At 45.3% G+C, this 16444-nt stretch overlaps 1 protein-coding gene across 1 annotated transcript in view; it reads right to left on the bottom strand.

Moving 5' to 3' along the window:
- Positions 1 to 16444, bottom strand: part of ADCY8 (adenylate cyclase 8) — a 176711-nt gene that overhangs the window by 139136 nt on the left and 21131 nt on the right. The window lies entirely within an intron of this gene.

Raw genomic sequence — 16444 nt, 5'->3', positions numbered from 1 at the left:
TATAATAATTGGAAGAAAGGGGAAGTTGATAGAAATGAAAATAAATCAGAAGCTGTACAAAATGGATAAGGGAAGCAAAGGAATCCAAGGAGAAATGTATGGCCAGCATAGTTAAGGACAATAAAAAAAAAGAGACTTAAGTATTTTAGGAACAACAAAAAAAAATCCTAACAATGGTATTAGCCCATTACTAGATGGAAGTGGTAGAATTATCAACAATTATGCAGAAAAGTCAGAAGTATATCTATCCTGTATTTTGAGAAAAACGGATGATGTAGTCATATCTTATTATAACACTCTTTGCATTCCACTAGTATCTCAGGAGGATGTTAAACAGCATCTACTAAAGTTAGACATTTTTAAATCAGCAGGTCTGAATAACATACATCCAAGACTTTTAAAAGAGCTGGCTAAGGAGCTTGATGGACAGCTAGTGTTCAAATTTTCAATGAAACACTTTAGAAGTTCCAGAATACTGGACAAAAGCTATTGTTGTGCCAATATTTAAAAGGGGTAAAGAGAATGACCTGAGTAATTATAGGCCTGTCAGTCTGACATCAATCCTGGGCAAGACAATGGAGCAGCTGATGAGACTTGACTTGGTACCACATTACTTTGATTAAAAATTAGAATATAAAATTAACAGGGCACTCACTAAATGGATTACAAGATGGTTAACGGATACCTCTCAAAATGTAATTCTAAATGGAAATTGATCGAGTGGTTGTGTTTTTAACAGGATCTCAGACTTTTTTTTCACCCTATGCTGTTTATCAGTAATTGTTTTCTTCCAGCTCATTAGTAAAAATGTAAGTCTCCAGATGAGACACAAATTGGGGGAGTAGTAAATAATGACAGGTCACTGATACAGAGCAATCTAGATCACTTGGGAAGCTGGGTGCAAGCAAACAATATGTGTTTTAATATGGCTAAATGTAAACATATACATCTGGGAACAAAGACTGTAGGCCCCACTTACAGGATGGGGGACTCCATCCTGTGAAGCGGTGACTGAAGAAAATTTGGTGGATAATCAACTGAACATGAACTCGCAGTGCGACACTGTCACCAAAAAGGCTAATGCAATCAGATGCATAAAAAGGGGAATCTCAGGTAGGAGTAGAGAGGTTATATTACCTCTGTATTTGGCACTGGTGCAACCAGTGCTAGAATTTTATGTCCAGTTCTGGAACCTACAATTCAAGAAGGATGTTGATAAATTGGAGAGGGTTCAAAGAAGAGCCACAAGAATGACTGAAGGATTAGAAACCATGCCTTATAGTGATAGACTCAAGGAACTCAACCTATTTAGCTTAACAAAGAGAAGGCTAAGGGGTGGTGTAAGGGAATGGACTCACCCCTGCAGCACCTCCTGCTGGTCTTGGTTGGGAATTAGCTCACCAGGCTCTGGGGCACCCTCTGCAGGCCAATGATCCACCTTACTGCTGGCCCTGTATCCCTCCTGGACCCAGTGCCCCTTGCCTCCTGGATAGCTGCTCCCTGGCAGTACACCCAGTGTCTCTCAGGGTCTCCCCACCCACTATCCCCACCTTGCCTCAGTGTAAGTCTACTGCCAGTCACCAACTAGCCCCTTGTATCAGGGGCAGACTGCAGTGTAAAAGCCACTAATCACTGGCAAGGAGGGGTTTGGAGTTGCTGCCTCGGCCTACCTGTGGGCTTGCCCCTTTGCAACCCCAGTACCTGCCTGGCCTTCTACTAGGCCACAGTCTGGGATTTTCCCAGCCAGAGCTCCCCAGCTCCCTTGGCCTTTCCCCAGCCCTGCTCCAATCTAGGTACTCTCTGCTCCCTACAGCCAGGTCCCTCCCTCTCCAAAAGCAAGAGAGAGTGTTTCAGCTCCTGGCTCACTGCCTACTTATAAGGCCAGCTGAGCCCTAACTGGGGTGTGGCCCCAGCTGAGCTTACTTCCCTACTCAGCCTGGGCTGCTTACCCAGCCCCAGCCCTCTCCTGGGCTGTTCTAAGCCCTTCAGGGGAGGAGCGGGTGTCTACCCTGCTACAGGTGGCTTGATGACAGTCTATATGTACCTACATGGGGAACAAATATTTGATAGTTGGTTACTAGCCTAGGAGAGGAAGAACTACACAATCCTATGGCTGGAAGTTAAAGCTAGACAAATTCACACTGGAAATAAGGCATACATTTTTATAGTGAAAGTAATTAACCACTGGAACAATTTACCAAGTGTTGTTGTGGTGCATTCTCCATTACTGGCTATTTTTAAATCAAGGTTGGATTATTTATTTATTTATTTTTTAGACGATCTGCTCTAGGAATTATTTTGGGGAAGTTCTATGACCTCTGGTATACAGGAGGTCAGACTAGATGATCAGTGGTCCCTTCTGGCTTTGGAATCTATGACTATAGGAGGGAGAAGGATTCTCTAGGCTGGTATAAGGGGGATATAACTAGGAACAATGGGATGCATTTAAGGAAAAGAAAATTTAGGTTGAACATCAGGAGAAACCTCCTAAAAGTGTGGTATACACAAGTAGTCTCTAAGATAAAAGTTAGAGCTGGTTGGGAAATGATTTTTTCTTTTTACTTTTGGACAAAAGTTCACAAATGGAACATTTTTGTCCAAATCCACCAAAAAATTATTTGGAAATGCTGATGCTCATGGTGGCTCATGGAAGTTGTACTTGTGGTGCCTCATGCTTCTCTTCTCCATTATAAACCAGGCTCCCTGGTGAACCTGCACCTCCCATGATGCACCAGGGTCTCTCCTGCTGAGCCACCTTGGAGTATCATGGTAGTCCCTGGCCCCAGTATAGCATGGGAAATGCAGTCTTGCTGGGCACATGTTCCAAAGAGGAGAACTGGGACATGAGGGACCTGAACTACAGCACCCATGAGGTGGTGTTGTAGCATTTCCAAATAGAAATTTTCCAGTTTTCAGGCAAAAAATTTTGGTTTCAGGTTTTGTTTGTTTGTTTTGCTTTTGGGGGCTTTATGAATGAAAAGTCAATTTTTTTTCCCAGGCAGTTTTTGTGAAGAATTTTGTTTAGTCAAAAACCCAATTTTCATTTGATAACCAGTTTTGGTGGAAATTTTTTCCAGGAGTCCTGATAATGGAATATATTTTAAAGGAAGTGCTCGAAGCCTCATTGCCTTACTTATTTAACGTTAAAATGGACAAAGCAGTGGAGACGGAAAATTTTCAGAAGTGACCTCCAATTTTGGATGCTTCAATTTTAGGGTGCCCTAATGCTTCAACGGCAGCCTGATTCAGAGGTGCTGGGCATTCAGAGCACCCATTTTCTTAAGGTGGGGTTGCAAGTGCTCAGTAAAAACAGTCCTAGGGGTCTAAAGTTGAGCACTCAAACATTGAGCCAACCAAAATCGGAGACCACTTTTGAACACTTGACCCAGAGTTTGCATAGTATGTATAAATCAGGGAGAATAACCCAGCATTGGTAAGGGATGGACTACAAAACCTAAGAATAATTTCCTATCTCTAACATCTATGATTACATGAAGGTGCTTCCCTATTTCAGAGACACTTAGCAGAGATCTTTGGTTAAATACTGTAACTTCTATTAAAAGTAATTAATTTTCCATGTGCCTTTAAAAGGAAGGCAGCGTATATTAAATGTAATCACGTTGGCCTTTGTCTTGAACAGTAATTGTGCAGCTACTATGTCAGCTGATTTAATTGGGGTTGGTCCTGCTTTGAGCAGGGGGTTGGACTAGATGACCTCCTGAAGTCCCTTCCAACCCTAATCTTCTATGATTCTATGATCAGATCAGCTTCTGAATAAAAGATAGGTGAAGTATCCCATCTTGGGACAGACTCAGCCTTGTAAATCTGAAATTTGGGAGTGGGATGATTGCGTGCAGAAGAGAAAGCCACACAGCTGTTTCAGGTACATATATACAGTAATGTGAGTGTTGAGGGAGAAGAACCCTATATCTGAGCAGGTGGCAGCCTCCCACCTTATCCTGTTTGCTTTTGGCTGCCTCATATACTTATTTACAGTTACTTCAGTCACTGGGCAAGAGATGATGGCATGCAGAGAACCATCACTTTTTCTGCCACTCAGTGCAGGCTGACACAGGATCAGGTCCTATGTCAGTAGCATTGACAAATTTAACTAGTTATGTTTTAAAGTAAGGAGAAAAGCTACTAAATGTGCTAGGGTTTTCAAAGCTATCAATAAAGATATATAGGGAGAAAAATAGGGATGTGAATTTTCCCTTTTGAGCTCTGCCAAAATGTGCTGGCCTAGAAGAAGTTTTAGGGGGGACAGAATGGAAAAGGGATTGATATTTATGTGAAAAATAGATGGCCCACCTTAAATAGGGAGTTTTGCATGCCTGTAACCATGTAAAAATGTGTGAACTATGGTGATAATGTGTCATCCCGTACAACGAACAAAAGATTTAGCCATCAGATTGCCAATGGGGAGCTGCTGGAAGCGACGCAGGCCAAGGGATGTACTGGCCGCCACTTCCAGCAGCTCCCATTGGCCTGGAGCAGCGAACCACGGCCACTGGGAGCTGCGATCGGCCGAACCTGCAGACGTGGCAGGTAAACAAACCGGCCCGGCCTCCAGGGGCTTTCCCTGCACAAGCGGCAGAATAAGTTTGGGAACCACTGATGTAGATGGTTATTTACAGCCACTATCAAACACTGACTGCTATGCCGCTTCAGCTTCGGTATTAGCTAAAATATAGTATAACAAAAACAGAATTAGCTGACCTATATTTCAACTTTCTGACAATTTTTTGTTTTTCATTGCTCAGATGACAGTTCTAATTAGGAGGAGGTCGTCAAAAGTGGATGAGGGATAATTATGTTTGTGTGATGGACAGCAATCAATCTTTTCTTCCACTATTTGTTGCTGTTCTTTGTCCATCAAATATATGCGTGTCCTGACAATTACCCGCAGAACACACTGCGCTTCCTTCCCCACTGCAACTGCCAAGTCTCATGACCTCTATCCAGACAACAGTGTTTGATGCAGTTCTATAGAATAACCGCAAGAGCCTGCCCAGAGCAGAGATTACAAAGGCTTTTTCCCTCCATGCATAATAGATCAGGTGCAATATTGTGTGTGTGTGTGCTCCTCTGAAATATCAAGTCATGGCCATTGCTAGAGGCAGGAAACTGGACTTGTCTAACCAGATCTGCTATAGAATGGAAGAGGAAAGCAACAGCAAAGCAATAGTGAGCTAGCATTTGCCTTAGGTCCTTTATACTTTTCAAGAAATAAAAAGGCTGCTATGAAGGGCATTCCATCCCGGGTGAGAGTCTCCCGAAATAATGAATGTGCCATCTGTGAAATAGTGATAATGTAACGCGGTTACTTATTTTGCTTGCCTTGCCATAGCATTTGAGTGCTCCAAAACCTTTAATGTATTTCACTTCACAACACTTCTGTGTGGTAAGGAGGTACTATTACCCCAACTTTACAGGCAGGGAACTAGAATAGACTAAATGACTGGACTCAGGTCACACTTGAAGTACAGGCAGAAATGAGAACTCAGCCCAGGTTTACTGAATCTCCACACTTAACAACAAGACCTTTGCTTCTAACAGGGCCTGCTTCTGATTTCCTTTACACAAATATTAATTCAGGCATAACTCAGATGAAGTCAGTGTAAAAATACAGTGTAAAAGTATGTGTGCAAGCTGAATCAAACCCTTTTAGAGACTTAGGGCTCTGCTGGTCACTCTTTGCCCACAGTCCTATTTAAAGTGTAGTATGATCTGAAAAGGAAACCTGCTAAAATGTCTCCTTATCCTTCACTACATATGTGTCCACTGTGTGCCCTTGAATCACACCTGCTTACTCGAGAGACAAAAACAAGCATATAGCACTGTTAATGCTGTACAGCCAGCATAGCTGCAGAAGAGCATGCAGGATTCTCTTCTTTGCTCATCCGCTTCAAACTTGTCTGTTGAGTTGTGATTATAGAACTGTGGTGTTTTGAAAACTGTGTTAAAATTACAAGTGACCACTTTAAGTTTGAAGGGGTTTCCTGGTGCTGATTGTTGGCTACGAGACTCTGTGGGAAAGCGTGCAAGCTGGATATTCAGCAGACTCACTCTGCATAAAGAGCCAGCCTGGAGCTGTGCCTCTCTGCCTTAGGTAAGAGCGGCAAAGAGTCCTGTGGCACCTTATAGACTAACAGACATATTGGAGCATCAGCTTTCGTGGGTGAATACCCACTTCGTCAGATGCATGTAGGTAGCAGCCTGCTTGCACGCGCGCTCTCTCTCTCTCTCTCTCTCTCTCTGCATTTGGTTGTTGTGTGTTAGAGTTCTGGATAAGTGGTGTTCCACTGCAACCTTTCAGGGAGAATATTCATCTTTTGTTATAACTGTGTGTGTGTATATGCCATGAACCTAACAAGAACCTTTGTCAGTGATGCTATAAAGCACAAACAGAACACAGCTTGGGTTTCATACCCCGGGAAGAGTTTGCATTGTCCGCAGTTAGAAAATCATCTTTTGACTTGTAAAAGTGAGAAAATGTGATATGGAAATTATTGAAGGATAACTAAGGAACTCCATGATATCATTAGTCTTTTTGCGCAGTACAACTGTGCTTCAAAGTGTGTTTCTACTCTGAAATGAAACTGTGAAAGTGGCACCTTCTTATTCAACAGATTGGCTCCCTGCATGTAGTCAAAGTCACATTTGCTGGTTTTAATCTCAAAAATGTTCCAAAGAGGCTGTATCTTGACCAGGGGTGGGCAAACTTTTTAGCCCGAGGGCCACATCGGGTTTCCAAAATTGTATGGAGGGCCGGTTAGGGGAGGCTGTGCCTCCCCAAACAGCCAGGCGTGGCCCAGCCCCTGACCCCTAACCGACCCCCCCCCCCGCTTCTTGCCCCCTGACAGCCCCCCCCCGGATTCCTGCCCCATCCACCACCCCTTGCTCCCTGTCCCCTGACTGCCCCTGGACCCCCCACCCCGACTTCCCCCCACCACCCCATTCAACCCCTCCTCTCATTCCTGACTGCCCCCCTGGGACCCCTGCCCCCATTCAACCCCCCTGTTCCCCACCCTCTGACCGCCCCAACCCCTATCCACACCCCTGGTCCCTGATCACCCTCTCAAACTCCTCTGCCCTCTATCCAACCCGCCGGCTCCCTGCCCCCTTACTGCACCACCATGCAGCACGGAGCACTGGGGCAGGCCGGGCTCTGCAGCTGCGCTGCCCCAGGAGCTCACGGCCCCCTGCCCAGAGCATTGCGATGGCGGTGCAGTGAGCTGAGGCTGCGTGGGAGGGGGAACAGTGGGGGAAGGGCCGGGGGCTCGCCTCCCAGGCCATGAGCTTAGGAGCCGAGCCAGAGGGTCCCACGAGCTGTAGTTTGCCCACCTCTGATCTAGACTGTTCCCAGTGGTAGCAGATGACAGAACAAGGAGCAATGGCCTCAAGTTGCAGTGGGGGAGGTTTAGGATGGATATTAGGAAAAGCTTTTTCACTAGGAGGGTGGTGAAACACTGGAATGGGTTACCTAGGGAGGTGGTGGAATCTCCTTTCTTAGAGGTTTTTAAGGTCAGGCTTGACAAAGCCCTGGCTGGGATGATTTAGTTGGGGATTGGTCCTGCTTTGAGCAGGGGGTTGGACTAGATGACCTCCTGAGGCCCCTTCCAATCCTGATATTCTATGATTCTATGAAATAAGTTTTTATTGCATTTTTACTCCTGTTTACTCTGCAGTTCCAACGCAGCTGAGAAAAGCGAGCTCAATTCTAGCCCTTTTTAAGCATCATTGATAGAATGTTTATCTAACTTCCAATGGCAGGAATAATTTTCCCACTGAATTACACCAGTCACTGATGGAAGCATCTGAAGAAAATCAGATTGCATGGGTGTCAATAAGGATATAAGTTGGCTTGAAGAATCCATATATAATATTGGTAAAAATCCAAAAGTTTGACTTTCAGATTCCAGGTTGATTCTGCATGGCTGGCCACCCAGAAATCTAGCGATCTCTTCATCACACTGTAAAACTTTTAGTACATACAGCTTACCTGCACATAAAATGGAATATATTTACTCAGACCTGCTGGTAGCAAAATAGCAACTCTGTTCTGTTACCCAGCGCCCACTGCTCCTGCCATTTTACGACATTACATTTTTCTTTTTGCAATGGCCCTGAAAGTCACAATTAAGATAACTAAAGAAATATTTAAAAAAAATCCCCCAACTTTTTTTCTGGGAACTAGTCAGTTCCATTTGGAAATCACTAAAAAAATGTATTCCAACAATGTCATTTTTAGAGTCTGTTTTCATAACAGATCTATACCCTTAGGGCTTGTCTATATAACAAGTTACTGTGCTTGCCCTGCAGTAACATCCCGTGTGCTATGTCCCAGAGTGTGGCTTGGCATACTAAGCTTTCAAGTAGTAGTAGATCAAGATGCACTCCAGAATTGTAGCAGTGTCCAAATGGGACGTTACCACAGGGCAAGCTGATCCACTGTAGATTCACACCGTACCATCCCATGCAGTAACTTGCCATATAGACAACCCCTAAATAAAAATACTGACTGAGATTCTCAGCTGATCGGCAGCTGCTTTGCACCATAACAGTCTGTAAACATGGAAGATACAGGCCTCTAAATATTGTCCCTATCTAGGGGAATTCTTGAATGGCATAAAATTGATGTAGCCCTCTGATGTACCATCCCCTTCCTAGCCTTGAGTATATAGACATGCAGACCATGGAAAAGGGAGCATGGCTGGGGCATCTCTATGCCACACCAACACCCAGTTGCTGGAATGGCCCTTAGGGACCATTGGTAGTTGACATAAATTAGAGAAGCCCTGAGGCTGGGGACCAGCCTAGTTGAAAAACTCTAGAATTGTTGGTGAGATGCAAAGGTGGCTTAAGGCCACAACTGCACTCCCACCTATCCAGAGCTGGGCTGGGCACAGCTCAAATGCAACCCAAGATCTGGATCACTGCTTGCCAGGTCACCTCAGGAGTTTTATTTACAGTGGTCAAATGTTCTCTTTAAAAGCCTATTTGGTTTTGATTCTTATTTTTTTTCTTTTCATAAGTCACAATTAAGAACCCACCCAGACGGAGAATGGGAAAGGAACACAGAGGCGAGTGGAAATATACTAGACACGACCCACAAGAGACTACAGCACAGCAGCTGGATTAAAACTTTATCTCAGAAAGTTAGACAAAGACAAATGTTTTCCTTTGTGAAACCTGTGGGTGTTTTGCTATTCGCCACAGTGGCTGTTTCAGTGTGATGAGCCATGAAAACTCAGCGCAATACAAAAGTACCAAGAGTGCTGCAGGAAAAAGTTGACTCAGTTCTTTGCCTGACAGAATATGTCAGACATAATACAGGTTTAGATTTCTTCTGCTGCTTTGTTGGAAGAGAAAAAACACTGAGCAAGGCCTGATTCTGATCTCACACTGTGGCTAGCCAGAAGTAATTCCACTGAGGTTTATGGAGTTACTCTGGTATAAAACAAGTATGGGATCACAAGCACACCCAGATAACTACTGTGGACTAAATCCTGCTTGGTTTACTCAAAAGGGTAGGTTCATTTCTTTCAGTGGGACTACTCACGTGAGCAAGGTAAACAGGAATTGGATCCTTCCGAGCAAATTAAAAGAATATGGAGGTTAAACTTGGGAGATGCTGAGCATCTGCAATTCCCACTGACATCAGTGAACATAAGAATGGCCATCCTGGGTCAAACCAATGGTCCAGCTAACCCAGTATCCTGTCTTCCAACAGTGGCCAATGCCAGGTACTTCAGAGGGAATGAACAGAACAGAGCAATTATCGAGTGATCCATCCCCTGTCATCCAATCCCAGCTGCTGGCAGTGGAAGTTGCAGGAACTCAGTACATCTCAGGATCAAACCTATTGCATTGATCTTGATGTATATACGTTAACATATAATGAGCAAGATCCTTAGCTGGTGTAAATCAGCATCACGCTCCAAAATGGAGCTATGCTGATTTATACCGACTGAGGATCAGGCCCCATATGCACACACAATATGAGCAATCTACATTGCTGCTTTACAATACCAGTTCAATCAGACTTTAGAGACACAAAATCCTGCTTGTCCTCCTCACACAAAACTCTGTGGATATCAGAGAGTCTCTCTGCATGAGCAAAGCAGCTTTTGGTCCTCCAGAGGATATACAGATCAGTGCCCAAGCAGTAATGATACATAACTGCTGATCTCATGGGAAAGCATTGCTGATGAGCCTCTGAAAAGGAACATTATATGCTTTTGAACATGCTGGGGAGCTATTATTGAGGACTGAAAGACAATGTTTAAGAGCTTCGTGTCATTAAAAAAAATGGAGAATAATCTGGTGTATTGGGTTTGTCAATGGGGTTTCAGTCATTGGGTGAAAAATTATTCCTTAATCTTTAAAAATCAAGCCAATACTATTACAATAAATTGATTCTGCCCATTGGCTGATTTTTACAGGAAGTCAAGCAGTGTTTATGTATAAACACTATGAAAGGTGCCAGGTGAAAAGGGACTCTGGTTAATTAAAACGGGATGATATATTGTTTAGGACTTGGGCAGTAACCCAAAGCCTGTTGAAATCGATGGTGACATGCCCATTGACTTCTACAGGCTTTAGATCAAGCCCTTGGGCTCTGTTCTGATGGTCTCAGTTCACCGTCTATTGGAACACAAGTGAAATAAAGTGTTCCTCATGTTCATGTGATGATTCTCTTTAATTTCTCATGTTTGTTAATACTCAGAACGAGTGTTTCTCTGGAAGCATAAACCCTGTGTGAGGCTTCCCAGAGATCCCCAGGGCTGTGAGGCACCTTGCTACCACCCGCCTTTGGCGTGAGGAAGCCCTGTCTGGGCCTGCTGGAGGTCTGCTCCACAACTCCATTGGCTGCTGGCAACACAAGCACTCCCCTCTAGGTCTAATCAGGCCTCGCTGTCTCTTTACACATTATCAATAGGTCCAGCCCAACCCCTGAGCCCTGCAAGTGTCTCCCTGGAATGTCCAGTCCCTTTTCCACTGGACACTCGCAGTATTCACAAATTCACTTCTTCCAAAGAAGCAGTGCACACCAGTGTACCTGATACACCTCAGATCACCACTCTGCTTAACGCACAACTCTTAGATATGTTTGTAGTCAAAACAAGTAAAAGTTTATTTAACAAAGTATGAAGATTCCAGTGATAGCAAGTAGAAGTATTGGAAACAAAGGATTACATATAAAATAAAACCATAACAGGCATTCTAGAACTTAGACATGATTAACAAGATACTTTCAGGTCTAATAAATTACTGCTCACCCGTACTTTCCAGCTAGCCACGCTGTGATCCCTTTTTCATGAGACAAGCCATCCTGTCAGGTTGTCTCCCAGGTGAAAGACCCACGCTCCTAGATATACCCCCACAATCCATTGCCTTTATGCATAAACAGGATCCCCTCCTGCTGTTTATTTCTTCCTGTAAATTTCCTCTCTTGTAGATTTCACAATCTTTCACTGATATAAGGCTCAGTATGCAAAAAGGCTTCCATTGTGAGACATACAATGTTCAATACACACATGACCAGACAGAGAGAGAAGCATTTGTTTCCTCCTGCTTCAACTTGTCTAAGGCCATGTCTACGCTACAAACTTTGGTCAGTGCAGCTTACGTTGCCATAAAGTCACTGCGGTTGTATATTGTTTGTATGCATGCATACTTGGCTCCTTGTATTGGTGTTGCACGTGCTCACTAGAAGTGCTTGTGTCACTGCACAGTGTGGTGCACCATGGGCAGGTATCCCACTGTGCAACTCGCCACCATCCAGCGCACTGTCTTTTGGGAAGCTTTGGCAATGCATGGTGGGACAGAAATGAGTCGTACAGGGGTGACTCGGAGCATGGGGTCAATTTCCTGGCATGCAACAGTCTCCATCCCATAAAGTAATCTATAGCTTAGCGCATCGTTTTGGTGCCTTTTTTTAAAAAACTGCATGAATCTGCATGTCCCTCGCTGTCCACCATTTCTGACAGAAGCATCGAGCCTGCACAGCTCTGCACTATTGCCATGAGCATTGCAAGCAGAGGAGGCACAATCCTCCAGGGTTTGCACAGCCACAACAAGAACCGAATCAGCGAGGAACATGACAATTTCTTGGAGAACGGATTGCTATGGGACATAGTGAGAGCCAATTCAAGGTAGATGGTGGCATTCACGGAGCAGCTGCAGATGGCAGAGAACTGCTTCCGGGTCCACTCTGGTGAGATCACATCACAATAAGATTTGGGTTGATGAGAGTGGCTGCACCGACAGTGGAGAAGCGAGTGGCGATTGCTCTGTGGTCAGTGGGACATCACTTTGGATTTGGAAAAATCCATGCTGGCAGCCGTTGTCATGCAAGTGTGCAGAGCCATTAATCCCCTCTTGCTACGCAGGACTGTGACTCTCAGCAATGTGCAGGACACAGTCAATGGATTTGCAGCAATGGGGTTCCCGAACTGCAGTGGACAAACAGATGGCACGCATAGTCCTATTTTGACGCCAGATGACCTTGCTATAGAGCACATCAACAGAAAGGGCTACATTTCTATGGTTATGCACATTTGGTGGATCACCGGGGATACTTTGCCAACACCAGTGTTAGCTGGTCAGAGAAGGTGCATGATGCATGCATCTTTAAGAACACAGTGCTATTCAGAAAGCTATAAGCAGGGACCTTCATTCCCGACTGGTGGATTACCACTGGGGATGTTGAAATGCTAATAGTGATTCTGGGGGACTCAGCCTGCAGTTTGCTCCCCTGGCTCGTGAAGCCACACACTAGCCACCTTGACGGAACCAAGGAAAGATTCAGCTACTGGCTCAGCAAGCGCAGAATGACAGTTGAATGCACTTTGGTAGATTGAAGGGACACTGGCGTTATTTACTCACAAGACTGGATCTCAGTGCACAAAATTCCCAATGGTTATAGATGTCTGTTGTGTCCGGCATAACGTTTGTGAAGTAAAGGGGGAAAAATTGCCATTGGGGCAGAGGGCAGAGATGGAGCTGCTGGCTACTAAGTTCGAACAGCAAGACACAAAAGCTATTAGAAGAGCTAAACGCGGAGCTATATGACTCAGGGACTCTGAAAGAATACTTTAACACTGAGCCACAGTAATGCATGGTGGTGTATTGTGCTCTACCTGGCCCTGCTGTTTTGAGGCCTGCTAGGAATTGTGTGCTGCTTGGTGTGCATTTGTGAACATAACAGTATCAATGCACCTGTTAATTTTGTGATTCTTGATGTACATTTATGATTATTACACCTTGTTTGTCACTGATCCTATGGGTTGTGTCAGACTGTACAGTAACAAGTAAGCGAGTGCTTTCTGAACTGCTAGGCCCTCTGCAGCATATGTTGTGAACTAATAAAGGTGAATTATTTCCCAAATAACAGAATTTTATTCTGTAACAAAATCAGTGCAAAGAAAAAGCTGTGCAATTTAAAAGCAAACCTATAAAAACGTAATAAATTAATGGAACAGAACTTAGCAAGGGGAAAAAAAACATTCATGTCCATTTTACCTACACATACAGCAACCGTGACTTTCACAGGTCAACGTATGTGAAGCTGTGGTTGTCCTTAGTGTCCCCCAGCGTGAAGTGATAGGGGTAGGGATGTGGCCCCTGATGCCACATGGAACGTTGATGGGGTTTTAAGGGAGGTGTTTTAATGGAGTTCTCCGTGGATTGCAAAGGGAGGAGAGGTGGCAATTGTTGAACCTATAGGTCCATAAGAGTCTGCAGCGTCTGTGTTTGCTGCCAGAGAAACCTCATTATGTCCTGGTGCATCTCCCTCTCCTCTCCCTGCTGGAACTCTTGGGCCTTTCTCCTGTCTGCTATTTCCTTCTCCAGGCTGCCTGCGATGTTCACCCTCCAGGCCCTCTGTCTAATGCAGCACTGGCTTGCAGGATCTGATGGATCTCATTCTGAGTCCTCTTCTGTCTCCCCCTTATCTGGCTCAGGTGTTCCACGGGTGTGGAGGGGGAACCCTCCCCCGTGCTAGCAACTGCAGGTAAAACACAGAGGTACAACTGTCAAAATAGTCACAATGGAAAGAGAAAGTTAAGATTCAGAACTCTTTTCCTTCGGTCCCCTAAAGTTTTAAACGAGATGTGCTTATTGACACTTCTGCTTTGGCGTGCTTGTGCAGCGCACCACTCATAGCACCAGCCATGGTGAGTATGGCCCACCTGGGCTCAGGGAAATGGGGAGGAAATTGCTTGATTGCATGAAACCGAGTACAGGGCAATGGCACTGAATACTGGCACTATTTTCCAGAGGCAGTGGTGCTTTTAGCTGATATCTCACTCCTGAGGGTAACAAAGGAAGAGAGAGAACAGCTGCTGCCTGGGGCCATATGCTGCTAGTCTGTGTACTGCAGTAGTAGCAGCCAGAGTTACTGTGACTGGCATTTGGAAGTGTCCTACACAGAGGAAGAAATAAGGCTGCCATCCCTAGACACCTTCGGCAAAGGACTGCAGACTAAGTCCATGAAAGTTTCATCGAGATCTCTCAGGAGGATCCAAGCGACAGTCCTGTGTAGATACACAAACTGCTCCGCATGGCCCCCCTTGCCTAACTCTACAGGGGAATGAAAAGCAAATAGCAATTCAACCTCTCCTGGTTGTTCTGCTAGCCCTTAATGAAAAGTTGATAGCTGTGTCCTGTTACACTGGGGGTGCCATCAGTACATCACTGTAATAGGAAATACAATCACACACTTACTCGATGTTCCTTCCCCTGCAACGGGTGCACCCATGCTCGACTGCCGGAACTGACTGGACTGCAGTGGAATCTCAAACAGGTCCTGCCTTGTGGAATAGCTGGATTCCCTGGTGGGATGTTGTCTCGGGTCCACAGGACTGGTGTTAACAACCCCGCTTTGGAACATTCTCTAGGAGGAGAACCTTCAGTGTGCCAGACCCTCTAGGGGTTTCAGTCTTCCTACAGGGTAAGCCAGGCAGCTTCAACACCTCCTTAGACTGGACCTCTAGGCCTTCAGCACTCCTGCTTCACAGTGTGAGCTCCGTTCAGTAAGTCCAACTAGATAGACTCCTGATAGAGACTTGTACACTCTTTGGGGATTAATGCACCTTGCCAAGCATTTGCAGTGACTCTCAAACAGCATTACCAAAACCAGTAGGGTTTATTAGTCAACTGGAAGACAGCATAGGGAATCCTTTGGTTAACACAGAGAAACGAAGGAGAATGCATAGACCATTCTTGTCAGCCCAGAGCCCAGCCAAGCTGTAGTGACTCCCATTGTTCAAACTCTGTGTGTTTCTCAGTCTGACCTCCTTGGTCCATTCCCAGGTGAGGGCCCTGACTCCTCCCAGCAGCCAACACTTATCCCCCTACCTCACACCTCTCCAGTTCTTTGTTCCTGAGCTGGGGAATGTTGCTCAGCTTCCCTGCTGAGACTTGGGGAATTCCACCTCCCTCTGGGTTGTTGGTAGCTAGGTGTCAGTGTTCTGGTGATTGGCTTTGCCATTGTCTTCTCAGGTGCTCCACTGATATGGGGACTGAGGCTCAGATCGATAGCCAACAACCACACTTATGTTTCTTAGCCTGCCCTGAGAGCAAACAGTCCTTTTCCACCCTTTATTGGGTGAAGTGCAGCATATTGGGGAAACTGAGGCATACATAGGAGTCATAAAAATATTACAGAAAATTCCCACTTCATCGCACATCCCCCATCTCCTTCTCTACCTGCTCCATCTCCTCCTCACTGTTCATGCCAGGGGCCTGTGACTTGGGTTCCCTGAAGGTATCCATGGTGGTCTGCAGGGTGGTGGTGAAGTTTCCCCAAGTATGGGATGCAGCTTTTTGTAAAAGCAGCAGGTCTGTGGCTTGGCACTTGATTGACTGTTCACCTCCCTGGCCTTCTGATATGCCTGCTGCAGTTCCTTCGCTTTCATGTGTCACTACTGCTGGTCCCTGTCATACTCTTTCTCCTGTATCCCTCATGCAATCTGCTCATAGATGTCAGCATTTCAATGGTTGGTCCATAGCTGTGCTTTCACAGCCTCTTCTCCCTACAGGTCAAGGTGATCCAATATTTCCTGTCTACACCAAGCTGGAGCACATCTGGAGCATGTTGCTGGCATGCTCAGCTGGGCAGTTGCACATGACGATGGAGAGCAGCTAGGTGTGCTCGCCACGCTGGACAATCAGGAAAAGGCATTTCAAAAATGTGCAAGACTTTAAAGTGGAGGGAAGGTTTCCAGCCTTCGTGACTCCTGGGCAGTGGAGATCACAGTTGTGACCTAAACAGTTAGTGTCGGGCACTGTGAGGCAGGAAGGGAGTGTTACTGTGTTGCTACAACAGGGTGCTTACATCGGTGGGAGACAAATTTAAGTGTAGACATATGAACAACTAGGTCAATGCAAGGAGATTTATGTCGTCCTAACTTTGTAGTGCAGTCCAGGCCTCAGA

Source organism: Eretmochelys imbricata, chromosome 2, assembly GCF_965152235.1.
Source record: "Eretmochelys imbricata isolate rEreImb1 chromosome 2, rEreImb1.hap1, whole genome shotgun sequence".
Classification (NCBI taxonomy): Eukaryota; Metazoa; Chordata; order Testudines; family Cheloniidae; genus Eretmochelys; species Eretmochelys imbricata.
This window is presented reverse-complemented; position numbering and strand designations above follow the sequence as displayed.